This window comes from Anomaloglossus baeobatrachus, chromosome 2 (genome assembly GCF_048569485.1).
Source record: "Anomaloglossus baeobatrachus isolate aAnoBae1 chromosome 2, aAnoBae1.hap1, whole genome shotgun sequence".
Taxonomy (NCBI): domain Eukaryota; kingdom Metazoa; phylum Chordata; class Amphibia; order Anura; family Aromobatidae; genus Anomaloglossus; species Anomaloglossus baeobatrachus.
Genome location: NC_134354.1, coordinates 448,574,114 through 448,598,739, shown reverse-complemented (window position 1 = coordinate 448,598,739; position 24,626 = coordinate 448,574,114). Strand labels below are relative to the sequence as shown.

General features: G+C 50.2%; 1 protein-coding gene across 1 annotated transcript in view; it reads right to left on the bottom strand.

Annotated features, from left to right (window-relative positions):
- Positions 1-22,425, bottom strand: part of TEX14 (testis expressed 14, intercellular bridge forming factor) — a 304,889-nt gene extending 282,464 nt beyond the window's left edge. The window contains exon 1 of the mRNA XM_075336303.1: positions 22,276-22,425. The gene's annotated coding sequence lies outside the window, so the exon portion shown is untranslated. The remainder of the gene's footprint in view (positions 1-22,275) is intronic.
- Between the last annotated feature and the right edge of the window lie 2,201 nt (positions 22,426-24,626).

The window sequence follows — 24,626 nt, the reverse complement described above, 5'->3', positions numbered from 1 at the left end:
CTGGACGCATGTAGCTGCAGCTATAAAGGCAGGGACGCCAGGACTCTGCAGACATACCGTTCCTGGAAAAAGAAGCCATCATGTGGATGCCGTCCCGCGACACCGTAGCCCCCGCGCCTGGATCCGCGGCGTGGGTGGAAATCCGAACTGCGCAGCTCTACCAAAGGCTGCAGGTCAGGATGCAGCTCTTCATGGAGGAGTGGGAGACCGAAATGGCGGACGTCATAGCCACCGTGCGGAGACGCGAGGAGGAGGCGGAGAAAGGGAGGGTGAGTGACCCACGTCCCGATGCCCTGGAAGGGCCGGTCATCGCGGCTGCGGGGCCCGGTCCAAGCCCTCTCCCCCCGTTGCCTCCCTCGCCACCCGTCTCGGGGGCTGTGACCCCGCCACTAGGCCTGCTACCACCGCAACCGGTAGCAATACCCGGCGTCCCCGCCCAGGCGGACCGACCTGTAGCCGGAGCCCGCAGTACACCGGAGGTGTTACCGTGGAAGAGTCCGAAGGTTGAACCAGAGGCATCCCCTGAAAAATCCCCCGAGCCGGAGCCGATGACCCGCTCCGAGCCGAAGGCCCAGCAGCGGAAAGCCCCTATGCCCATCCCCCACACCTCGGCTGAGGTAGCGCCGGGTTGTTGTTGCAAGGCAGCGCCCAAGGCCAAGACACTGCGGGACATGCCGCCCAGATTCCTGACAGTGGGCAACGTCCAGGATGTCCCGCGGGGCCCGACCCGTGCGCCGGCGCTGGCAGCAGCGCCGTATTGGGATAGGGAGTCGGTACCGCTGGGCCTGGAGATCGCCGAGAGGGAGCGGAAAAAGGCCGAGCTGGTGGCCCGAGCTATCAAAGAAAAAGAAAATCTCCGACAGGCCACGTTCCGTGTCCGGGGACCGTTGTACGTGGGGCAGGTGAGGCGGTTTGATGTCCGCCGGGACTACGGGTTCATTTACGAGCCGGGCCTGGAGGCCGAGGTATTTGTAGCCCGGCGGGATGTGAATGCCCACCTGCCTGAGGAGCATCCCGGCCGCAACCTGATGCCGGGCGACATCGTGCAATACACCCGGCACTGTGGGGAGCGGGGGTGGTTCGCGCTGGACGCTAAGCTAAGGGGCAGCCAAGAGTCCCGAGTGAGCGCCGCGCCCCCTCCCTTGGAAGGAGCACTGGAGCTTGAAGGCCTGGAGTAGGGCAGCGGATGCCCGTTGCACCGTCCCTGTTGGGACCACCACTTTGTTGTTTGTTTAAAAGTTTGAAAGATGATAAGAAAAAGATGATTACCGAAGTTTAACCTGATTTGCTTTGTGATTTGCAACCGGCTGGAGCCGGCACCGTTGTCCCCGTAGGGACCGTTTAAAAGTTTTGCATGGAAGACTATCCATGGACAAGCCCGTGAACTTGCAGGGCACCCACAAACGTTAAGTGGCTTGTAAATATGTTGTTTGCCGTTACCGTTTCCGCAATGCCGCCTCCGGAGAGGCAGGTTGGAGGGAGGGCCCTGAGCAGAGCAGGCTGGGGCCCAGCCACCAAAGGAACCGGTGGCTACCCTCTGGAGGGAAGGACAGATCCTGCTCGGGTACAGTGTGCTGGACTGTGGGTCAAGGGGTGCTGCCTGGGCTTTAGGGGCAGCATCAGGGCCAGGTTGCTTGGGTGGGAGAGAGCGGAAACCGTAACCGTAAACCGTTATGCAACGTTTAAGAAATGTGCCTCCCGTTAAGGGAAGAGTTATTAAAAATGTACATATGTTATTATTTTACCATGTTATCTTTTACAGAAAAATAAAACCGGTGTTGGACGGCAGCCCGCGGACGGTCTGCATTTTGCTAAGGGGGAATGTGTCGCCCTGGGCAAGCCAGGGGACACAGGTCACATACCACCACACCCTACATCCCAGGTAGGAACACCTAAGCTAACCAAAAATCCTTGTTGCCTTCCTCCAGAGACTGATGATTCACACCAGGGGGTGGGCCAGGCGGTTGGCTCCGCCCACCGAGGAGTTCACAGCTCTGGAGGCGGGAAGTACCAGGCAGTCTAGTCTAGTCTAGTCAGGGAGGAGGAAGTGGAAGGAGTGGAGGAGTAGCCCAGACAGGGCTAAAGTAAAGAGCTAAGTGAAAGTGAAGAAAGAAAAGTAGTAAAGGAGGAAAGCAAGAGTGGTGACAGAACAGAAGGAGTGTGCAAAAGCCTGAGGTAGTCCAGCTGTGTGCAGGACAGGTCAGCAAGGTCAGCAACGGCGGTGACTGTCTGGAGGGGGACCGTTTGGAAGTTCCTGGAAGGACCCCGTAGGTTGTGTGCCCGGCGGTCTGGAGCAGTGTTCCGAAGGACAGTCAGCACCAGGGCAGGGGCCTCTCGGACCCCGGCAAGGCTTGGAGTCGTCATAATTTGCCGAATCCGTCAGTGAAGGGGACGTAGATCCCCCAACAACCAAGTCCCGATTGAAGGCAACAGCCTAGCCAGTGTAAGAGAGACACCGCCACCGCCAAGGCACCAGTTTCTTAGGGCCAGCGCCTGCGGGCAAAGAGTAGAGCTCCCCCGGTCCAGCTTGAAGCCGGGGAGCGGGTTACCGGTGGGGACCCATCGCAACCAACAAGTACACAAAGGTGCTAGGAAGAGGGACATCACCGTCACCTACCGGGAGAGCAAGTGCAGCCGTCCGTGGGACCGTCTTACCAGCCGTTTGGTTTACCGTAAAAACTGTGTCAACGTCTCAGGCTGAGTGAGTACCACAGTGCCGCAAGACACAGCGCTGCCCCCGCGTCCCTGCGCCCACCAGGCCCTGCACCTCCCAAGCCATCACCGGGCCCCGGGATCACCAACCCCTACCCACGGAGGGGCAACACAACACCTGGCTGCTCCGCATCACCATCCCCGGGACCCCCATATAGAGCAGCGGTGGTGAAATCACCACAACCGTGGGTGGCGTCACGGACAATAAACAATCCCCCCACCCAACAAACCCCTTTCACTCACGGGCGAGGAGTGCCGCTCGAGAAACCCCCGGGATCCGGCCCACCGCTCGAGCCACCACTGAGCAGCAACTGCCGGACCCGAGCAGAAGGGGTGAGCGTAGTGTGCTGACACCCTCCTCCCCGCCCGCGACATATGGGCAGCCAGTGCAATGACTGGCACAGAGCAGAGGCATCCGAGTAGCGGTTAGCCAGATAGGTGACCCTGGCTACTGCATTAAGGATGGACTGTAGAGAAGAGAGTCTAGCTAAGGGAAGACTAATTAATAGAGAGTTACAGTAGTCAAGGCGAGAGTGGATCAGGGCCACGGTGAGGGTTTTTGTCGTTTCCACTGTGAGAAAGGGGCGGATTCTAGAGATGTTCTTCAGGTGCGAGCGGCAGGAGCGGGCAAGAGATTGTATATGGGAGGTGAAGGAGAGATCAGTGTCAAGTATAAAGGCCGCTTTACACACTGCGATATCGGTCCCGATATCGCTAGTGTGGGTTTCCGCCCCCATCTGTTGTGCGACACGGGCAAATCGCTGCCCGTGCCGCACAACATCGCCCAGACCCGTCACACATACTTACCTGCCCGGCGACGTCGCTGTGACCGGCGAACCGCCTCCTTTCTAAGGGGGCGGTCCGTGCGGCGTCACAGCGACGTCACTGAGCGGCCGCCCAATAGAAGCGGAGGGGCGGAGATGAGCGGGACGTAACATCCCGCCCACCTCCTTCCTTCCTCATAGCTTAGATAAGGAGAGCTTCCTCGTTCCTGCGGTGTCACACGGAGCGATGTGTGCTGCCGCAGGAACGAGGAACAACCTCGTTACTGCTGCAGTAACGATTTTTGTGAATGGACCCCCATGTCACCGATGAGCAATTTTGCACGTTTTTGCAACGATGCAAAATCGCTCATCGGTGTCACACGCAACGGCATCGCTAATGCGGCCGGATGTGCGTCACAAAATCCGTGACCCCAACGAGTTCGCATTAGCGATGTCGTAGCGTGTAAAGCCCCCTTTAGGCTATGTGTCCACGTTGCTTTTTACCTGCTTTTTACCTGCTTTTTGGTGATTTTTCAACTGCAGCGTTTTTTGCCAAAATGGATGTGTTCTGCTTTTCAAGCATAGTCTATGGGAATTTGGGTTTCTTGTGCGCACTATGCTGTTCAAAATGCTGCCTTTTTGTGGCAGAAGTTTGGGCAAAAACTCTGCTTTTCAAAGAAGCAACATGTCAATTGTTTTTGCAATTTGCGTTTTGAACTACAAAGCAGAGTTTTTACCCAAATTTCTGCCACAAAAAGGCACCTTTTTGAACAGCATAGTGCGGACAAGAAACCCAAATTCCCATAGACTTTGCTTGAAAAGCAGAACACATCCATTTTGGCATTAAACGCTGCAGTTGAAAAAGCAGCAAAAAAGCAGGTAAAAAGCAGGTAAAAAGCAACGTGGACACATAGCCTAAAGGCTACTTTACACACTGCGATATCGGTCCCGATATCGCTAGTGTGGGTACCCGCCCCCATCTGTTGCGCGACACGGGCAAATCGCTGCCCGTGTCGCACAACAGCCGTCACACATACATACCTGTCCGGCGACGTCGCTATGACGGGCGAACCGCCTCCTTTCTAAGGGGGCAGTCCGTGCGGCGTCACAGCGACGTCACTAAACCGCCGCCCAATAGCAGCGGAGGGGCGGAGCTGAGCGGGACGTAACATCCCGCCCACCTGCTTCCTTCCTCATAGCGGCCGGGAGGCAGGTAAGGGGAGCTTCCTCGTTACTGCGGCGTCACACGCAGCGATGTGTGCTGCCGCAGGAACGAGGAACAACCTTGTTACTGCTGCAGTAACGAGATTTGAGAATGGACCCCCATGTCGCCGATTAGCGATTTTGCACGTTTTTGCAACGATGCAAAATCGCTTATCGGTGTCACACGCAACGGCATCGCTAATGCGGCCGGATGTGCATCACGAATTCCGTGACCCCAACGACTCCGCATTAGCGATGTCGCAGCGTGTAAAGCCCACTTAACACCCAGACAGCGGGCCTGCGGCCTAGGAGTTATTGTTGTACCACACACAGAGAGGGAGATGTCAGGTTTAGGAAGGTTGGGAGATGGAGGGAAAAGAAGAAGTTCAGTTTTTGAAAGGTTAAGTTTTAGGGCTGCTTCTCACTTGCGAGTTTCTCGCAGTAGAGCAATGCGAGAAAATCTCGCATTGGAATCGGACACATGTTAGTGAATGATTCAGCTCGCATTTGCGATTTTTTTTTTCTCAGTCCAAATCGGACTGAGAAAAAAAATCGCAGCATGCTGCTTTTTTGCGAGTTTCTACTGCGAGTCTCTCCAATGCAAGTCTATGGGAGCGTGTAAAAAAATCAAATGTCACGGGACGGCACTCACACCATCCTAGTGACATCCGATTTTCTAAATACATTTATCGCATGTTTCCTAAAACACTGGAAACGAGTGATGTGTCACAATGTCTGTCAATCACTATTCTCTGTCAGTCGGTCTCTCCCTCTCGGTCTCTATTCTCTCTCTGTCGGTCGGTCTATCCCTCTCCCCCCCTCTCTCATACTCACCGATCCCGATCACCGGCGCGGCGCTGCATGGCGTTCACACTGCTCCGGCGGCTTCTCCTCTTTTGAAAATGCCAGCCGCTCATTATTCAATCTCGTATTCCCTGCTTTACCCGCCCACCGGCACCTATGATTGGTTGCAGTCAGACACGCCCCCACACTGAGTGACAGCTGTCTCACTGCAACCAATCACAGCAGCCGGTGGGCGTGTCTATGCTGTGCATTAAAATAAATAAATAAATAATTAAAAAAAACGACGTGTGGTCCCCCCCAATTTTAATACCAGCCAGATAAAGCCATACGGCTGAAGGTTGGTATTCTCAGGATGGGGAGCTCCACGTTATGGGGAGCCCCCCAGCCTATCAATATCAGCCAGCAGCCGCCCAGAATTGCCGCATACAATAGATGCGACTGTTCTGGGACTGTACCCGGCTCTTCCCGATTTGCCCTGATGCGTTGGCAATCGGGGTAATAAGGAGTTAATGGCAGCCCATAGCTGCCACTAAATCCTAGATTAATCATTGCAGGCGTCTATGAGACACCCCCAATGATTAACCTGTAAATTAAAGTTAATAAACACACACAATGAAAAAATCCTGTATTTGAAATAATAAACAATAACAAAGACCCTCGTTCACCACTTTATTAAGTACCCAAAAAAACCATCCTTGTCCAACGTAATCCACGGAGGTCTCTCGTCACTTCCAGCTCTGCTACATGAAGGTGACAGGAGCTGCAGAAGACACGGCCGCTCCTGTCACCTCCACGCAGCAACTGAGGTGAGAAGCGCGATCAGCTGATGATGTCAGTCAGGTAACTCGCGGCCACCGCTGGATCCTCCAACAGTGACAGCAAGTCGCCCGAGTGACAGCAATGAAGTCACAGGTGAGTTGCGGTCACGGGGGGAGGATCCAGCTGGTCGCGTGTAACCTGAGTGACAGCAGCACTAATCGCGCTGCTTACTGAAGTCACTCAGGGGATTAGCGGTCACCGGTGAGTCCTTCACTGGTGACCGCTAATCAGGACGCGACACAGACAGAGCCGCGGCATGACAATGAAGACGGGTGAAGTTCACCAGAGTTCATTCTGATCATGCGGCTCTGTCTGTGTCTGCTGTCATCTGCCATTCAGCTCTGCTACATGGCTGTCTGTGGCTGCTGTCAGCGGCCATGTAGCAGAGCTGAATGGCAGATGACAGCTGCTGAGAAAAAAAAGGATCACACACGGATCACACACGCATTGCACACGCACTGCAATCATGAGAAAAATCTCAGGATCGCAGTGCAGTTGCATTGCACTCTGACCTAACGTGAACTAAAATCAGCCGAGTTTTTTCCAGCCAACTCGGACCGATTTTACTCGCATAGATGTGTTTCCAGCCTCAGGTAGGAAGCAGACATGATGTTGCAAACTGCAGTCAGGCAATCACTGGTGTTCTGTAGTACAGCGAGGGTGAGCTCAGGGGATGAGGTGTATAGCTGTGTGTCATCAGCATAAAGATGGTACTGAAAGACAAATCTGCTGATGTGTGATGATTTGCATGTTTTTTTCATTGGTTTTAGGCTATGTTCACGCAGCGCTTTTTTGCATTTTTTTTACATTGGTTTTAGGTTATGCTCAAACAGTGCACTTTTTTTGCAGGTTTTTTCTCATTGGTTTAGGCTATGTTCACACAGAGCGCTTTTTTGCATGCTTTTTTCAAAGGATTTAGGCTATGTTCACACAGTGCATTTTTGCTGTCTTTTTTGCAAGTTTTACGCTATGTTCACACAGGGTGTTTTTGCAGTGTTTTTCTGCATGATTTCTTCAATGCACCAGTTTTACAAAAACCATTGTTTTTCCTCCCTGATTATACCCCAGTGTTTTCTGTGATCTGTGGATAATCTTTGTATTTGCACGTAGCCACTTTAAAAAGAGTGTTAATCTAAGGGCAAGAGTGCAATTTTGGGAGGATCACGTTTTTTTTGCACAATGTCACTTTAATCATTTGGATGTATATATCTGAACCGGGAGGACCGTGAGGGAATTGGATATAACTCCTGTTGATATATTGTATGCATCCAATCTGTACTTTGTGTTTTTTTACCTTGTGGTATCACCTGATTGGTCCTATAATTTTAATAGAGAAATTAATAAAGGTTAAATTTTAAATACCAGTGCTATACACAACTTCTCATATTGGTATTACCCCCTCATATGTTCACACAGAGCGCTTTTTTGCATGCTTTTTTCAAAGGATTTAGGCTATGTTCACACAGTGCATTTTTGCTGTCTTTTTTGCAAGTTTTACGCTATGTTCACACAGGGTGTTTTTGCAGTGTTTTTCTGCATGATTCTGCACGATTTCTTCAATGTCTTTCTTAGGCTATATGTCCACATTGAGTATTTGGTTGCAGAAATTTCTGCACCAAATCTGCATCTCTTGGCAAAAAAAAAAAAGTTTGCTGCATTTTTTTATGTTTTCCATGCATTCTGGGGAGGAAAAAAACTGCAAAAACACTGAAAGAATTGACAAGCTGCAGATTTATTTCTGCACCAAATATGCAAGGAAGAAAAAAAAGCAACGTGCACAAAACGTGAGGTTTCTCATCGACTTTGCTGACATAAGGATTTGCATGCAGTTTTTGACAAAACTGCAGTAAAAATGCATAAAAAAAGCACGATAAAAATGTACTGTGTGCACACCGCCTGCAAATGCATCCTGATCAAAAGCTACTTTTTAGATGAAAAATGCAAAAAAAGAAAATTATTTTCTGCACCAAAATCTGCGAGGAGAAAATCTGGCACTTCTGATTGGCATCAGGATTTGTTTCCAGTTGTGACAAATCTGCACTCAAAAACGCGGCAAAAACACAATGAGTGCACACAGTCTTACACTACCAGCAATAAAGCTCATGCACAAACGCTTCCTTTTTTTTTTCCTGGCTGAAATATGCGTGTCAATTCTTTCAGCAATTTTGCTGCTTTTTTTTACCATTGAAAGCAGAGTGAAGAATTGCATCTGCGGTTTTAGCTGCTTTTTTGGTGAATGAAACTAAAGCGGGCTTTACACGCTACAATATATCGAACGAGATGTCGGCGGGGTCACGTCGTAAGTGACGCACATCCGGCATCGTTAGTGATATCATAGCGTGTGACAGCCGTGAACGAGCAGAAATACTCACCTTCTCATTCATCATTGACACGTCGCTCATTTTCTAAAAATCGAACATCCGGTTGTTCATTGTTCCTGAGGCAGCACACATCGCTCCGTGTGACACCCCAGGAACGACGAACAACAACTTACCTGCGTCCCGCCGGCAATGCGGAAGGAAGGGGTGGGCGGGATGTTTACGTTTACATCTCCGCCCCTCCACTTCTATTGGGCGGCCGCTGTGTGACGCTGAACATCCCTCCTCCTTCAGGAAATGGATGTTTGCCGCCCACAGCGAGGTCGTTCGAGAGGTAAGTGCGTGTGACGGGGGGGTTACAGCATTGTGCAACACAGGCAACAAATTGCCCATGCCGCTCAAACGTTGGGGGCGGGTGCGATTGCAAATGCTATTGCACGACAAATTGGAACGTGTAAAGCAGGCTTTACTTTATTTAGACACTGGCTGTAGTACCTGGCGTTGCCCAGGATAGTACTGTCTCTCTTTGAGTTCTGTCTGTCTCTTTGTATCTGTCTCACTCCCCGTGTCTGTCTCACTCCCCGTCTCGTTCTCTTTCCCTGTGTCTGTCTCTCTGTCTGTCTCTTTCCCGGTCTGTCTTTTTGACTGTCTCTCTCTCTCAGTCTCCCCACCGACATCTTATTACCTCACACAAGCTTATTGTACTAACAATTTCTTTTGTTCCTATAGAAACCAATCACAGCTCCTATTAATAACCTAATAGCTCGCAGCTCCATTGACTTTAGGCAGGATTTTTGGAGAGTAACTGTAAAGCGCGGGGTTAAAATTCCCTGTCCAAACAGTCTATAATGTTCCATGAGTCACATGGAGTGTCTGTGCAAAATTTCGTGATTGTAAATGCGACGGTGCGGATTCCTTTAGCGGACGGACATACATACATACACTCAGCAAAACCCAAAAACGCTGCAAAAAACACAGCAAAAAAACACAACTTTGTTACAGCCAAGACATCAGGTTTTGCTGACAAAAAAAGCAGTAAAAAAGCAGTGTGTAAAGAAGCCCTTACAGATACAGGACTTGGAATCTATTCTAGATGAGCAGCATATCTTTCTATATACCCAGCTCAGACCTCTTATATACTCCGTGTAGACGCCCGCTTACATCTCATCTATATACTCTTTCTGGACTCTCAGCTCACGGCCGCTCAATACATAATACCTCCGTGTTTGATGCCCACGCTCATTATACCTCTCCATGACATGGACACTACAGATGCCCTCCGCACATTGTATGGTACTTTCACACTTGCGTTCAGCGCAGTCCGTCACTATGGAGAATAGCGCAGTCCGTTAACGCACTGCGCTATTCTCCATAGACTTGTATGGATGACGCACTGTAACGCAAGTGTCAGCGTTGCATCCGCTGGATGACGCAGTGTCGTTATTTAGACGCTGCGTATGGCGGAGGGAATGCAGCATGTAACATTTTTTTGAGCGGCGAAAACCTTTATTTTTCACTGCGCATGCTCATTTTTTTTTTTTAAATCACAAAAACTTTATTTTGTTTCTCGGTGGCCGAACGTTCAGCTGAGGGCCCAGCCGCCGGCATGTGAGAGCGCTGAGCTAAACGCCCGGCCGCCGGCATGTGAGAGCTCTCAGCTGAGCGCCCGGCCGCCGGCATGTGAGAGCGCTCAGCTAAACGCCCGGCCGCCGGCATGTGAGAGCGCTCAGCTAAACGCCCGGCCGCCGGCATGTGAGAGCTCTCAGCTGAGCGCCCGGCCGCTGGCATGTGAGAGCGCTGAGCTAAACGCCCGGCCACCGGCATGTGAGAGCTCTCAGCTGAGCGCCCGGCCGCCGGCATGTGAGAGCGCTCAGCTAAACGCCCGGCCGCCGGCATGTGAGAGCTCTCAGCTGAGCGCCCTGCCGCCAGCATGTCATAGTGCTCCATCCCCCATGCTGCACCCCCCCATCGTGCTCCATCCTCCACGCTGCACACCCCCCATCGTGCTCCATCCTCCATGCTGCACACCCCCCATCGTGCTCCATCCCCCATGCTGCACCCCCATCGTGCTCCATCCTCCATGCTGCACACCCCCCATCGTGCTCCATCCTCCATGCTGCGCACCCCCATCGTGCTCCACCCCCCATGCTGCGCACCCCTCCATCGTGCTCCATCTCCCATGCTGCACACCCCCCATCGTGCTCCATCTCCCATGCTGCGCTCCCCCCATTGTGCTCCATCCTCCATGCTGCACCCCCCCATCGTGCTCCATCCTCCATGCTGCACACCCCCCATCGTGCTCCATCCCCCATGCTGTACACCCCCCATCGTGCTCCATCTCCCATGCTGCGCACCCCCCATCGTGCTCCATCCTCCATGCTGCACACACCCCATCGTGCTCCATCCCCCATACTATAATAGTCCTCCTATTATACTCAGAGAGGAGTATACCATAATAGGAGGACTATAATAGGAGGAGTAGTCCTGGGCAAAGAGAAGTATAATGGGAGGAGTGGTCCTGGGCAAAGAGGAGTATAATGGGAGGAGTGGTCCTGGGGAAAGAGGAGTATAATGGGAGGAGTAGTTCTCGGGGGGAGGTGTATAGGTGCCCAACGTGTGCCAGGACGGGGCTGAGCGGGCTAACATGTGCCGGGGGTGGGGCCGAGCGGGTTGCCGGGGGCGGGGCCGAGCGGGCCAACATGTGCTGGAGGCGGGACCGTGCGGGCCAACGTGTGCTGGGGGCAGGGCCAAGCGGGCCGCCGGGGGCGGGGCCGAGCATGCCAACGTGTGCCGGGGGCGGGGCCGAGCGGGCGAGGCGTCAGCGTATGCCGGGAGCCGGTGTACGCTGGTAACCATGATACACATCGGGTAACTAAGGGAAGCGCTTCCTATAGTTACCCGATGTGTATCATGGTTACCAGCGTACACCGGCTCCGTCATGATCCCATCATCGCAAAGTTTTGGTGTCCCTTGTCTGTCTGTTTCTGTGATTTTCAACACACTCCTGTCCCATTCCCCCTGGGTAGAGGGTGAATAAGATCAGGACTGATCAGGAGCAAGCCAGGAAGGAGACTCAGGCCTCTCCACCTTTAGGAGTATTTCTGAGGTTAGGGGTAGCATAGGGCTCCCTAGCTTGAGAGTCAGCTTAGTAGTAGTTCCTCGCTATCCTGTAATCATCGTGACAATCTATATATATAATTGCCTTATTCTGTCTGTCTGTCTGTCTGTCTTGCTCCAAAATTGTGTCGTTACAGTGACAGTGTCGTTACAGTGACAACTGTCGGATTGGCCGCTAGGCTCGGCCTGGCCCCCCCCACGGATTGGCCACTCGCCTCGGCCTGGCCCCGCCCCCCGCATGGATTGGCCGCTTGCCCCGGCCCTCCGCATGCATCGCCCGCTCCATGTCATGGCAGCCCCCATACAGTGGTGAATTCCGCATCTGACAGCCCACACAGCGTGTTCCCTCACACATGTGATACTGAGGAAGGTCCATATAGGACCAAAAATGTTTTGTTACGCACATGAATAAAATTTCTTTAAATCATCTTGGGAGTGCCTTGTATACATCTGCACTGAGGGTGTCAGCCGGGACAACAGCTGTGAGCCGTGGGACTGCAGGAGAGAGAGCTCAAATCAGAATCTGGGATTGTTGGGAGGTAAGCAGTAGCAATCAGAGCCAGCTTTGGTCACTGATTTAGAGACAGCCATTGGCTGTATAACTTAGTTTAGGCCTAAGACACACGGCATTACAATCGGACTGAGTGGAGTGCGATAAAACATGGCATTCTACTCCGACTAATATTAACCCCAATCGGATCAAGAAAACAATCACAGTGTCGCACTCCGGGGCAGCCGAGCTGCTCGGATCCGGGTGGTCCGAGGCTCGAGGGGTCCCGGACCCGGAGGCACCATCGAACAGTTTTTAAATGAAAAATTAAAATAAAAGTCCAACTTCGCCACTCATGGTTTGCGGCCAGGGATAGTAGGGCCGCCGCTGCGGGTTCCCACTGGGGATGATGGATGGGGTAGCGTGGATTGTGGAGCCCTCCACGAGCAGGGCTTTTCCCCAGGGGTAGGTGAAGGGTTAATGTGGAGGCACGCGGCAATGAAGGAGTCCAGACAAAGAGGGCAATTTGATGGTGTTTACTTACTGGTTCAACGCCCTGAGACGTACTGGATTCCAGGTGCGCCCTTGTCCTGATAGCTGTGCCTGCCAACCTGATGCCACTCTCCACCTGTGCGCTCCTGTGTATGTGGGTCCTCCCTGGCGTGGAGCACTTGGAGGTCCTCCTGGTGTCTGGGTCCTGCCGCAGGCAGCTTGGACTATTTAAGGGAATATGTCCCGGTCCCACTTTGCTGCTGATGCCTCGGACGTTAAAGGGTGGCAGATGAGTCCTGGAAATCCACCCGCATGGCAGAGTTAACAGAGGGCTTGAAGTCCTGGTCTGTTCTGGGGATCTGCACCCCTGCGTGCAAAGTACTGTGAGCTTTGGATGTCCACGCCACAGGGTCCCTCTGTCCTTGAGGCTCGCTCTCTCAGTCCACAGCTACTTTCCTCTTCTGAGTGGCTTTTCTTACAACTCTGGTTCTTTGCAGTCTCTTTATCTCCTTCTATGTGTCTCAAGAGCCTCTGGTCTATCTTGACATCTCACAGACACGCTCAGACAACAGTGGACACCGCTCTGTATCTAGCAGTTCTAAATCAAACAATCCTTAATCTCCAGCACGTGAATTGAAGAAGGTCAATAAATTGACCGAAACGTCTTCACAACTGGATTGAAAATATAAAATAAATAATATCTGATTTTTTTTTTACTGATTATTATTATTAGACTCAGTCTGAGTCTGCTCTATATACCTGACGTTGGGAAAGGTACATTAAGTTACAAACTAATTAGCTTCTGCTATACCCCCACAACTTAAGCACCTTAGAAAGTGGACTTTAAATATTGCCCACACCCCAAGATCATCAACTTCAATAAGTGGCGGAGGATGTGGCTAGGGTTCCACAGCGAGATATGTCACACAACACTGAAATGGCAGTGTCACATTGCAACATCGCCTCTAATGAATTCATATAGTACTGCATTGTAGCCTGCGACTGTAACACAGAGTCACAAATGTTTCCAAATGAGATGTATTTTTTGTTGCATGTTGCAAGCCAATTGGATTCTGGGCAGCCAGTCTTCGGGATATTACGCTAATAGTAAAGTGGATGAAATGTATTACGTCATCCACACGCTGTGTGAAAAATACAGAACAAATTAAGAAATAAATTAACATACAGTGTAGATTTTAATATTTACGTTGATCAGCAGTGGATTTCTTGCACAAAGTAGTAACAGTGAATTAATTCCTTTTTTCCCCCACAAACTGTTATAATCGAATCTATGACTTTTCGCACTTTAGACATGGTGTTACGTTTTATATTCACAGTTCAGAAAATTTGTTCTGTTAATACTAATTATTCTTTAATTCTAAAGTTCTAGCTGAGAATTTAAAGCTAAAAATAATTTCATGGCGAAACAAATAGACTTCACCTAAAACTGAGGACAGCAACTGATGTATAAAAAAAAATCTTTTTTCGCATACAAAACAATGAATCAGTTGGGTTGATGTTCTAGAAAAAAGGGTCACTTGGCAGATTAGCTCTATTGTTCTTTTACTTTCCAAATGCAAATTTATGCGACTTTTAAAATAGCCTTCATTAAAAATGTTCTAATGTTTTGCAGACTATCCTTAAGTTCTTTATATACTGTAGCTTAGTGATTTTTCAGAACTAATAAAAATCCATCAGATCCAGTTCTGTGCTTTGGATGATTTTTGGCTTTTTCAGTCCGCTTTCCCATACACTGAGCACTTTAGTGTTCTCTATGAGAAGTCGCTGACCGATATCTCTGCTGGCGGATTATCCTTGGAATGTAAATTATATTGGCAGCCCGAAATCGAACATACCTGATTGACATTTCCTCCAATACTCAGTTGGCCTTCGTGCCCATGCACATTAGTGTAGGCAGAATTGTAGATATCAGACATTAATATAATGTCTATAGGGGGCTTTACGGTACATTCACATGGTCCACTGAACTTATTAGAAGTCATTTTCGTGTGCAGCACTGCATCGCGGGCGGATACAGGTGCTGCCTACTATTTATATGCACTATACCACATTGGAGCATGATGTGATTTTATTTACACGGACCACAGGCGTGTGTGAGAAATAGTCCCTTTGAACCAGAACACAGGCTCTCATTGGGTTCATATGCTATCTGATAAAAATTATTTTAGTCTAAACACACCCTTGGGCCCCCCCCCTCACACGTTCGTGAAAGAAACAAGCGTGTTGCGTGGTCCGTGGTGTAGGAGCATATATGTGTCTGTGTGTGTTCCATTTGCTAACCGTGTGGCAGCATGAACTTGTATACTTACCTGTCTCCGGTGTTGCTGTTACTTCCAGGTCTGCAGTCAGTGCAGTGAATGTTCATGAGCATAATGAGTGGGACCTGGAAGCAACAGGAGCGCCAGAGACAGGTAAGTATATAAATTATTTTTTTTAAATGACCTGTGTTTTCTTCGGGTACATGTCACACAGATCCCATTAGTGTTGGGTCCTTGTGATACCTGTGCTGCCGACAGAAAACGGACATGTCGCCGTGTGGACCACATGGACACACGTGTGCTCCACACGGCCACATGGTCCTTGTCAAAACACAGACGTGCGCGCAAGCCCATTGAATTTAATGGGTCTACTTGTGTCCGTGTTTCTGGTATGCGTGGAAACAGACATTACACGTACCAGAAACACGGACGTTTGAAGAAGGCCTTAGAGATAGCAACAATATTGTGGAGATATGGGGAAATTATCTACAGATTCAGGGAGGGTAGAGCAAAGAGGTTAAAGAAAGAGCGAAAAGCCCATGAATATTAAACAAGTGCAGGATAGAGGGTGTACTGATGTATGAGCTCATGAAGACAGCACTATTCTGGAAACACACAGAGCTTAGGTGGCACCCCTAAGGCTCTGGTCGCCACAGGGTACTGCACCTCAGTTAAGGTGCAGTATCCATCTCAAGTAAGTGGGGGGGGGGTTACTCGCCGGTGTTCCACATTCACACTTTACATACAGCTTAGGAGTCTTCTCACAGGGGGGGTTCGCTCAAGGTAGATAGGGGCTGGCCATCACGATGCATGGGACTTCCCTGGTCACTGAAGCCTGCCACCTGGGGGACGGGTTCCACTTGGGGGTAGACGTAGGCGCAACACACTCACATAAGACAGACGAGTCAGGACCATAGTTCTGACTAGACACCTCTGGAACTCTTGGACTTCACTAGGCCCAGGGCTTGGAGTGGGACCTCAGCCAAGGTTCCTAACTGCTAAGGAGGACATCCTAGGAGAAGGACATTCTCACTCTCTTTTTCTTCAAACACCGGTGGTGGCCCCTTACTTGCTTGGGATTCACCGGAGCCCATGACGGCAGAGTCCAGCACCTGGGTGTAGCTTTAAATCAGTGAGTAAAAAGAACCTGGAACCGCAGTTACCGACTCAGACTCTGATTAGCGACACCATAGCCCACGCGCCGGCGCTCCCAGGGGACTGCCAAAACCCTTCGTAATCCACTCGGGGCCCGCTGTGCCTGTGGGGAGTGACACCATCCCGGCTGCAATAACACCTGCCCCGGTGAGGAATTCTGCAGCGGCGGCTACTGCCTGGCCACACACTACAGGTGGCATCACAACAAACTTTCCCCAATCACCCCAATTCCACCACTCCATTTACTGCACACCTTGGGGCAACGGAACAAGGCAAGGCCACCCGTAATATCGCCTGACCCAACCCGCAATGGCCCGGCAACGAGTAGGTTAACCACCTGCCCCATGGGGCACTGCACTTACATATAATCTATATTACTAGGACAGATATTCCCACAATAGAAAATAATCTGAAACCTGCAGCAGACTGCAAACTGTTGGGATTTTTAAAATAAATGAATGAAAACTGAAACTAAGTGCAATTTTATTAACTAAAAGTAACCATTAGCAAGGGTTAAAATTATCGCTCCCACATCAAAGGTGTCATTAGCCTTTACAAGAGCTACTGTAATAAGAGGTTTTATTGTAAAAATCTCTGATAATAATCTAAAGTTGGAGGAGTGTTCATACTATGGACTGGGGGGAGTGTACTTACTGTACAGGAGAAGAGGACACTGTAGATAGTGACCTGAGCCTAACTAATGAAATTGGGGAAGGGGTGATCAAGAATTGCCGAACAGAGAAATGCATAAAAGTGCATGTGTAACACCCACAGGGCAAGGGGTTAAGTTACTCGTCACCGGGCCGGTGATGTCGGGTCAGGGGGATGTCACGGGGTGGCCCTTTTGCCTGGTTTTGTGGCCCCGAGGTGTACAATAAAGAAAGGGGTGATAATAGAGGTTTGATTTTGTGACGCCACCTGTGTATGCGGCCAGGGAATAGCCGCCGCTGTTGTCGCTGTCCTCCTGGGCGGATGGTAGTAACAGCTAAGATGTTTCTGCTCCCCACAGGAGGAGCGGGCCCCGGGGAGGATGATGAGGGTGGTAGTCTATGGTGTTGTACACTGGGGAGCGGGGCTGAGGACACCGACAGTAACTGGACGACACAGGCTGGTAGTTTCCTTTACCTTTTACTGGTCAGTTGTTATGGTCCCAGGTTACAGTGGTCCGGTCAACCGGGAAGCAGTGAGAAATCCCTTCTCTGCCAGGTACGTGGAAGGTCTTCCTTAGTGCACTCTGACGGGGTGTTACTGTGGCCTGGAGCAGCACAGCGTCCCTCTTTCTAGGTGTAATTTTCATTGTCCCTTGTGGTGGGCAGCGGAAGCCGGATGTAGGGCCCGCCGGTACTTCAGCGGCCACTGGCTCTATTATGCTACTGCGCCTTGGGAGTCTCTGTTGGGACAGGCGGTGTGGAACCTGCTGCCCTCTGGGTTTACTGCTGGGCTGTTAGTAGCGGACAGTCAAGGACCCCGGTGTCCTGATTCAGCGCTCGGTCCTGGAAAGCTTGAGCCAGCTCTCTTACAGAAACCCCTCTCTTTCACTGCTACTACAGTTCTATGTTTTCCCTTCCTGATCCTCTCTCTAACCCCATCCCAACCCAGAATGCACAGGGAAGCTTGCCCCAAACAGGACTTGAGCTCCCCTTTCTGGTCTGGATTAGGAAGTGTTGTGTGTGTGATTGTACCTGGCATAGAGGTCTCCCCACTGCTTCCAGGCATAGCATTGCCCCCCGGTGAGGAGAACAACGCCACTGTGGCTCCCATGACCACTGGGATGCCACATTCCCCCTTGGTTAAATTCAGTACTCCGGGACTGAGGAAACATTTAAAAGACTAAAACAAAGTACAAGACATTACAATTAATACAGTTTACATACACAAAATATTTACATCCATCAGCTGTACACTTTATACATCTGTTTCTAGGTACCGTGCCAGTTTTTGACTCAGATTGCTCCACTGCAACCTGTGCAGAGTTGGCTGTAACCCCTCATTGTTTGATAATTCTCCCAACCCGACCCGGCTGCCTACAGAAGGATGCCCTGTGCTTACTGGCAGGACAGGTCAACTCTCACTACTCCCTAGACTCACCATGGGTACAACAGATTCACCATGAGCAGGATGCAGGTTCTCCGGTTCCTCCGCCGATATAACATCCGCTTCACCAACTAGTAGGTCTTCGGGTTGGACTAGAGTTACTGTTGCTTCAGCCGGGGGATCTTCGGGTTGAGCTGGGGTCAGTACCACTGCAGGTGGAACAGCTTGACGGAAGGTTAAGACCGGTACTATAACACCTTGGTTCCACTGTGTCCAGGTTTTGGGAAATGCTCTAAGGACAGTTTGGATAGTCTCTTCTTGTGCTTTAGGCTGGGAAACTTCAGACCATCTCCGCCAGTCTTCAGCTGACTGGGGCATACTTTCAGGTGATCCCTTGAAACTGCAGCTGACGTTCTTCCTTCATCCTTACTAATGAGGCACACCTTAGGGTTGACAAAGTTCACGAGCAGGACGGTATATGGCTCAGCTTCCCACTAGTCATCCAATTTGTGCACCCTTCGTTTCCTTTTAAAGACTTGCTCCCCAGGTGCTAGAGGGGTGGCTGGGGCCGCTTGATTGTAGTGCTTCTCTTGTCTCAGTCTGGCCTGGGATAAACTCTCTTCTACACACACTTGGACCTTGCGATACTGTTGCTGTTGTGCAGTGTCCAAGTCAGTATCTGGTGGAGCTGCTTCAGGCACCAAGACTCCAATGTCCAGGTCTATGGGAAGCCTACCAGGTCTCGCCCACATCAGATAAGCCGGGGTACACTTAGTGGACTTCACCGGGATGTGGTTGTACATGTCCACCAGGTCGGCCAGCTTCTCTGGCCACAAGTTTCTCTCTTCCAAGGGCAGGGTCTTCAGCAGATCTAGCACCACGTGGTTTATCTTTTCACACAGCCCATTGGTTTGGGTGTGATTCTTATCTTCTTACAATCAAACAGAATTCTTAAAACACTTCAACCTCAAAAGGATGGCCCTTAGTCAGTGAGTACTTTCTCCAGGTAGCCATGGGGCTGACAGAAGTATTCCTGGAATGCCTTGGCTGCAGTCTTGGCCATCTGGTCTTTAACTGGGACCACCAGGAAACATGAGTAATGGTCCATTATAGTGAGAGCGTAGATGTAGCCGGATCGACTCGGAGCCAACTTTACATGATCCAGTGCCACCAGGTCAAGTGGCTGCTTTGTGACAATGGGTTGCAAGGGAGCTCTCTGGCTTTTGCAGTCCCTCCATCTCAGGCTACATGGTCCACACTCTCGACACCATTTCTCGATTGCCGGTCTCATACCGATCCAGTAGAAGCGGGTGCGTAGCAGGGATTCCAGCTTCTTCCATCTGAAGTGCCTCGCCCCATCATGATAAGCCCCCAATACCATTGGGGCATCCCTCCTTGGAACAATTATCTGCCAGACCAGCCCATTGGTTCGGAGATAAAGGGGTTTTCTACACAGCCTTTTCTTGTAGATGAAGAGTTTGCCCTTCTCGTTCCACAGCTGTCGTCCTTACTGGGGAGCATCTGGGCCAAGATATGAATTAGCTTGGGTTAACAGTTCCTTGACCAAATGAATGGTCGGATCCCTGTCTTGTGTCTCTCCTCAGTTATGGCGGGACAGCGGGTTAAGAGAGGCTACTTGTTCCGGTGCTTGCTTCTCCTTCACCTGGTGCAAGCATTGAGAGACAGCCGGTAGAAGGCTGGCATCTCCTCCATCCCATCCAAATCTTTTCCAGCTTCTGGTAGATGAGGCATCCGGGACAGGGCATCTGCGTTTGCGTTCTTCCGGCCTGCCCGCTATATTACTGTAAAGTATTATGCTGTTTGTGGGTGCCCATTGATCTACATTGGACTGACGTCCCGCGAATTGCGTGTTCGTGTCCGTGAACACGTAAGAGACATTGCTGCGGCTAGGACTGTAACTGATATTGCCTCCTTGAAAACCATTCCACGCCACTTTAAGGCCTACCATGGGTGTGATCCGAAATCCCTACTGATATGTGGGATTGAGGTAGTCCATGGTGGCATTAGAGGTGGCAATATCAAGAGAAGGCTAGCCCAACGTGAGACAAGATGGATGGTGACATTGGGTACAGTCACCCCGTCAGGTCTCAATGAGGGTTTAAGTTTTGCCTCCTTTTTATGACACTGCCCCACCTTTTGGGTTTCTCCCCCTCCTGACTGAGGGAGATGGGTGTGTTTTTAAGTTGATCTTTTCCTTTTTCTTATTATCACTTATTTTGTTCCTCCCTTCTCTTTATATGTTCCCCAGAAACAACAGCTTTGATCCTGCCTTATTTCAACTTATTGAGCCGAAATGTGACATATGAAAATTGAGGAGATTTTCTCTATTTAAATGGACACGGATACTGGACTGCATACATGTTGTGCCTCAATGGAATTTGTCTTATGCTATAATAATATTTTTGTATTTTGTACATCGCACTTATATTGTATATGCAGTCGCAGTGTCTATGCTTATGTATATTATGCTCTTCCTCTTATTTCATCTGTCATGGCTGTGCGCGTGCGCGCCTTGTGCCTTGGGTCCACAATTATCATACCCTGTGATTTCAGCTCTATCCGTCCCACTTTGATGGTCACTTCCTTGTAGCCCACCTGCGGCAAGGGCTGCCTATTACTGGCAATTATGGACAAGTCTGTATCAGGGCCACAGGTCATGTCAGAATCGACCCAATACTTTTTGTAAAGAACATATGGTATGGTTGTCAGCTGGGACCCAATGTCCAGAAGGGCGTTCATCGGGATGCCATCCAACACGATTGGTAGGACCGGTTGCCCTCCCACATATTTGTCCCACAAGTCGGTTGGGTTAGTCCTCCCCACACCCAAAGGTCGATCTCTAGCCCCGGGTATCTGTGGGCCCAGAGGACAGTCCTGAGCATAGTGTCCTGCCTTGTCACAACAGCGTCAAATAGGTCACCCGGCGGGGTCACAGCAATCACTGACCCACCCCCAGGCCGAGGGGTTTCCCCTTCGCCATCGTCTCTGGGCGCCATCTGGTCCGGTGGCTAGCCCGGTGTCCGTGGGCCACGGAGTAGTTTGCATGGTTTGTACAGCATTAGCGAGGGTGGCCACGTTCTTTGACAGTTCTTGGACCTGAAGCCTCAGGTGTGCAGGGAAATCACCACCCAAGATCTGGGCATCCGCTTCCACGGTAGTCTGGGTAGAAGGCGCCACCTCTGGGTATGTGATGGCTGGGAGGCGGGTTGGTGTAGCGCCATCCGGGGTCAAGTCACGCAGCACCCAGATGGCCGGGTCCTTGAAGTGGGTAAAGTCTAATTCAGGGTTCTGTAGGGCCAGTATGCGCAGCTGGGTCCGGTGGGCGCCGGACTGGAGACCCTCGAGGAACTGCTCGGTCAGCAGTCAGTCCCCTTCATGCACACTCCCAGGATCCACTTGTTTCACAGCCATCAGCGCCTCTTGAAAGTTTAAAGCATATGTAACACCCCTTTAATTTGCCGCTGGGGCAGGGTGTTCTGTAGTTCTCAGCTTGATATGATGCAGTGCCTCCACTCGAATCTTGCTAGGAGCTCTAGGGGAATGCAGAAGGTTCTTTGTCTTCTGCTAGGGGTCGACTTGGGAAACCCCTGCCCACGCTCCTTACACACTCACAATAACTAAGGTTAGAAATCTTAACAGGTTTATTTGCAGGAGGATGAAAAATGGCAATTGCAGGGTAAAAGCAAATAACAGTGAACAACAAGATATGTTATGCAGTATTCTACAAAAATGCAGGAGGGGCTCTTTGTAATAGACCTCAAGGTTAGAGGTAATGCTTCCTCTTTAACCTACACCACACACTCTGCTGACTAATTACGATCTACCAACTAACAGCTACAACCTCACAAATGACACAGTCCCAAATTGGGGTCCCAGTTGCCGCGGATGTTGGCGCACTTGCTGTACGTTGGTGCACTTAAAGTAATGAAGGCAGTATTTCCCCAGGGCTGGTCCTATACAAACTCCCAGTTAGTGCAATCAAAAGTCCTCTTTAGCAAGGCCTTGTAATTTGCGCCAGCACACTTCTCAAACTGTAGAACTACAAGTCACAGCAATGTCCTACTCACTTCTGTCTGCAGCAGGCCTGTTCTCTCAGTCTATTCCACACTGGGGCGTCTGGATTCAATGTCTTGCAGAGAGTAGTGGGTACAGCAGGCAAAATCCTTCTTCGGCGTGGTAAACCTGGAGGACAGCAGCTCCTACTAATGGTGCATCCTGTAGCTTCAGCACTCAGTCTCTCATCACACAGAGTTGCAGCTTCACCCCTCCAAGATGGCTCATCTTCCTTCCACCCCTCCCTCCTTTGTTCTCCTCCCCCAGATTTGCAAGGCACCTTGGGAATTGTAGTATTTTCCAGTTCAACCAAAGAAGCAACATCTGTAGAGGTGAATGTGGGTGGAATTCTATATATTGCTCCCAAAGCAGGTGCCACACATAGTCCTGTACACTGTCCTGCACCCTCTGCTTACACCCGAAGAATTGCACATTTATCTTTTTACAGTGCCTTGTGAAAGTATTCGGCCCCTTTGAATTTTTCAACTTTTCCCATATTTCAGGCTTCAAACATAAAGATAAAAATTTTAATGTTATGGTGAAGAATCAACAAGTGGGACACAGTTGTGAAGTTGAACGAAATGTATTGCTTATTTTAAACTTTTATCAAAAATAATAAACTGAAAATTGAGGCGTGCAATATTATACAGCCCCTTTAAGTTAATACTTTGTAGCGCCACCTTTTGCTGCGATTACAGTTGCAAGTCGCTTGGGGTATAGGGTGCTTTACACGCTGCGACATCGCTAACGATATATCGTCAGGGTCACGGTGTTTGTGATGCACATCCGGCGTCGTTAGCGACATCGCAGCGTGTGACAGCTAGGAGCGACGATCAACGATCGCAAAAACGTCAAAAATCGTTGATCGTTGACACGTTGCTCCTTTTCATAATATCGTTAGTGGTGCATGCCGCTGGTTGTTCGCTGTTCCTGCGGCATCCCACATGCTGTGTGTGACACCGCAGGAACGACGAACATCTCCTTACTTGCGTCCACCGGCAATGAGGAAGGAAGGAGGTGGGTGGCATGTTCCGGCTGCTCATCTCCGCCCCTCCTCTGCTATTGGGCGGCCGCTTAGTGACGCCGCTGTGACGCCAAACGCACCTCCCTCTTGAAGGAGGGATTGTTCGGCGGTCACAACGACGTCGCTGAACAGGTATGTGTGTGTGACGCTGCCGTAGCAATATTGTTCGCTATGGCAGCGATCACCAAATGTCGCACGAACGACGGGGGCGGGTGCTATCGCTCGCAACATCGCTAGCAGTCGCTAGCGATGTCGAGCGTGTAAAGCACCCTTAAGTCTCTATGAGTTTTGCACATTGAGAGACTGAAATTCTTGCCCATTCTTCCTTTGCAAACAGCTCGAGCTGAGTGAGGTTGGATGGAGAGCGTTTGTGAACAGCAGTTTTCAGCTCTTTCCACAGATTCTCGATTGGATTCAGGTCTGGACTTTGACTTGGCCATTCTAACACCTGGATACGTTTATTTGTGAACCATTCCATTATAGATTTTGCTTTATGTTTGGGATCATTGTCTTGTTGGAAGACAAATCTCCGTCCCTGTCACAAGTCTTTTGCAGACTCCAACAGGTTTTCTTCAAGAATGGTCCTTTATTTGGCTCCATCCATCTTCTCATCGATTTTAACCATCTTCCCTGTCCCAGCTGAAGAAAAGCTGGCCCAAACCATGATGCTGCCACCACGTTTGGCAGTGGGAATGGTGTGTTCAGCTGTGTTGCTTTTACGCCAAACATATCGTTTGGCATTGTGCCCAAAAAGTTTGATTTTGGTTTCATCTGACCAGAGCACCTTCTTCCACATGTTTGGTGTGTCTCCCAGGTGGCTTGTGGCAAACTTTAAACAACACTTTTTATGGATATCTTTGAGAAATGGCTTTCTTCTTGCCACTCTTCTTTAAAGGCCATATTTGTGCAGTGTACGACTGATTGTTGTCCTATGGACAGACTTTCCACCTCCGTTGTAGATCTCTACAGTTCATCCAGAGTGATCATGGGCCTCTTGGCTGCATCTCTGATCAGTCTTCTCCTTGTTGAGATGAAATTCTTGCGGGACGCCGGGCCTTGGTAGATTTGCAGTGGTATGATACTCCTTCCATTTCAATATGATCGCTTGCACAGTGCTTCCTGGGATGTTTAAAGTTGTGGAAATCTTTTTGTAACAAAATCTGACTTTAAAATTCTCCACAACAGTATCACGAACCTGCCTGTTGTGTTCCTTGGTCTTCATGATGCTCTTTGTGCTTTAAACAGAACACTGAGACTATCACAGAGCAGATGCATTTATACGGAGAATAGATTACACACAGGTGGCTTATATTTATCATCATCAGTCGTTTAGGACACATT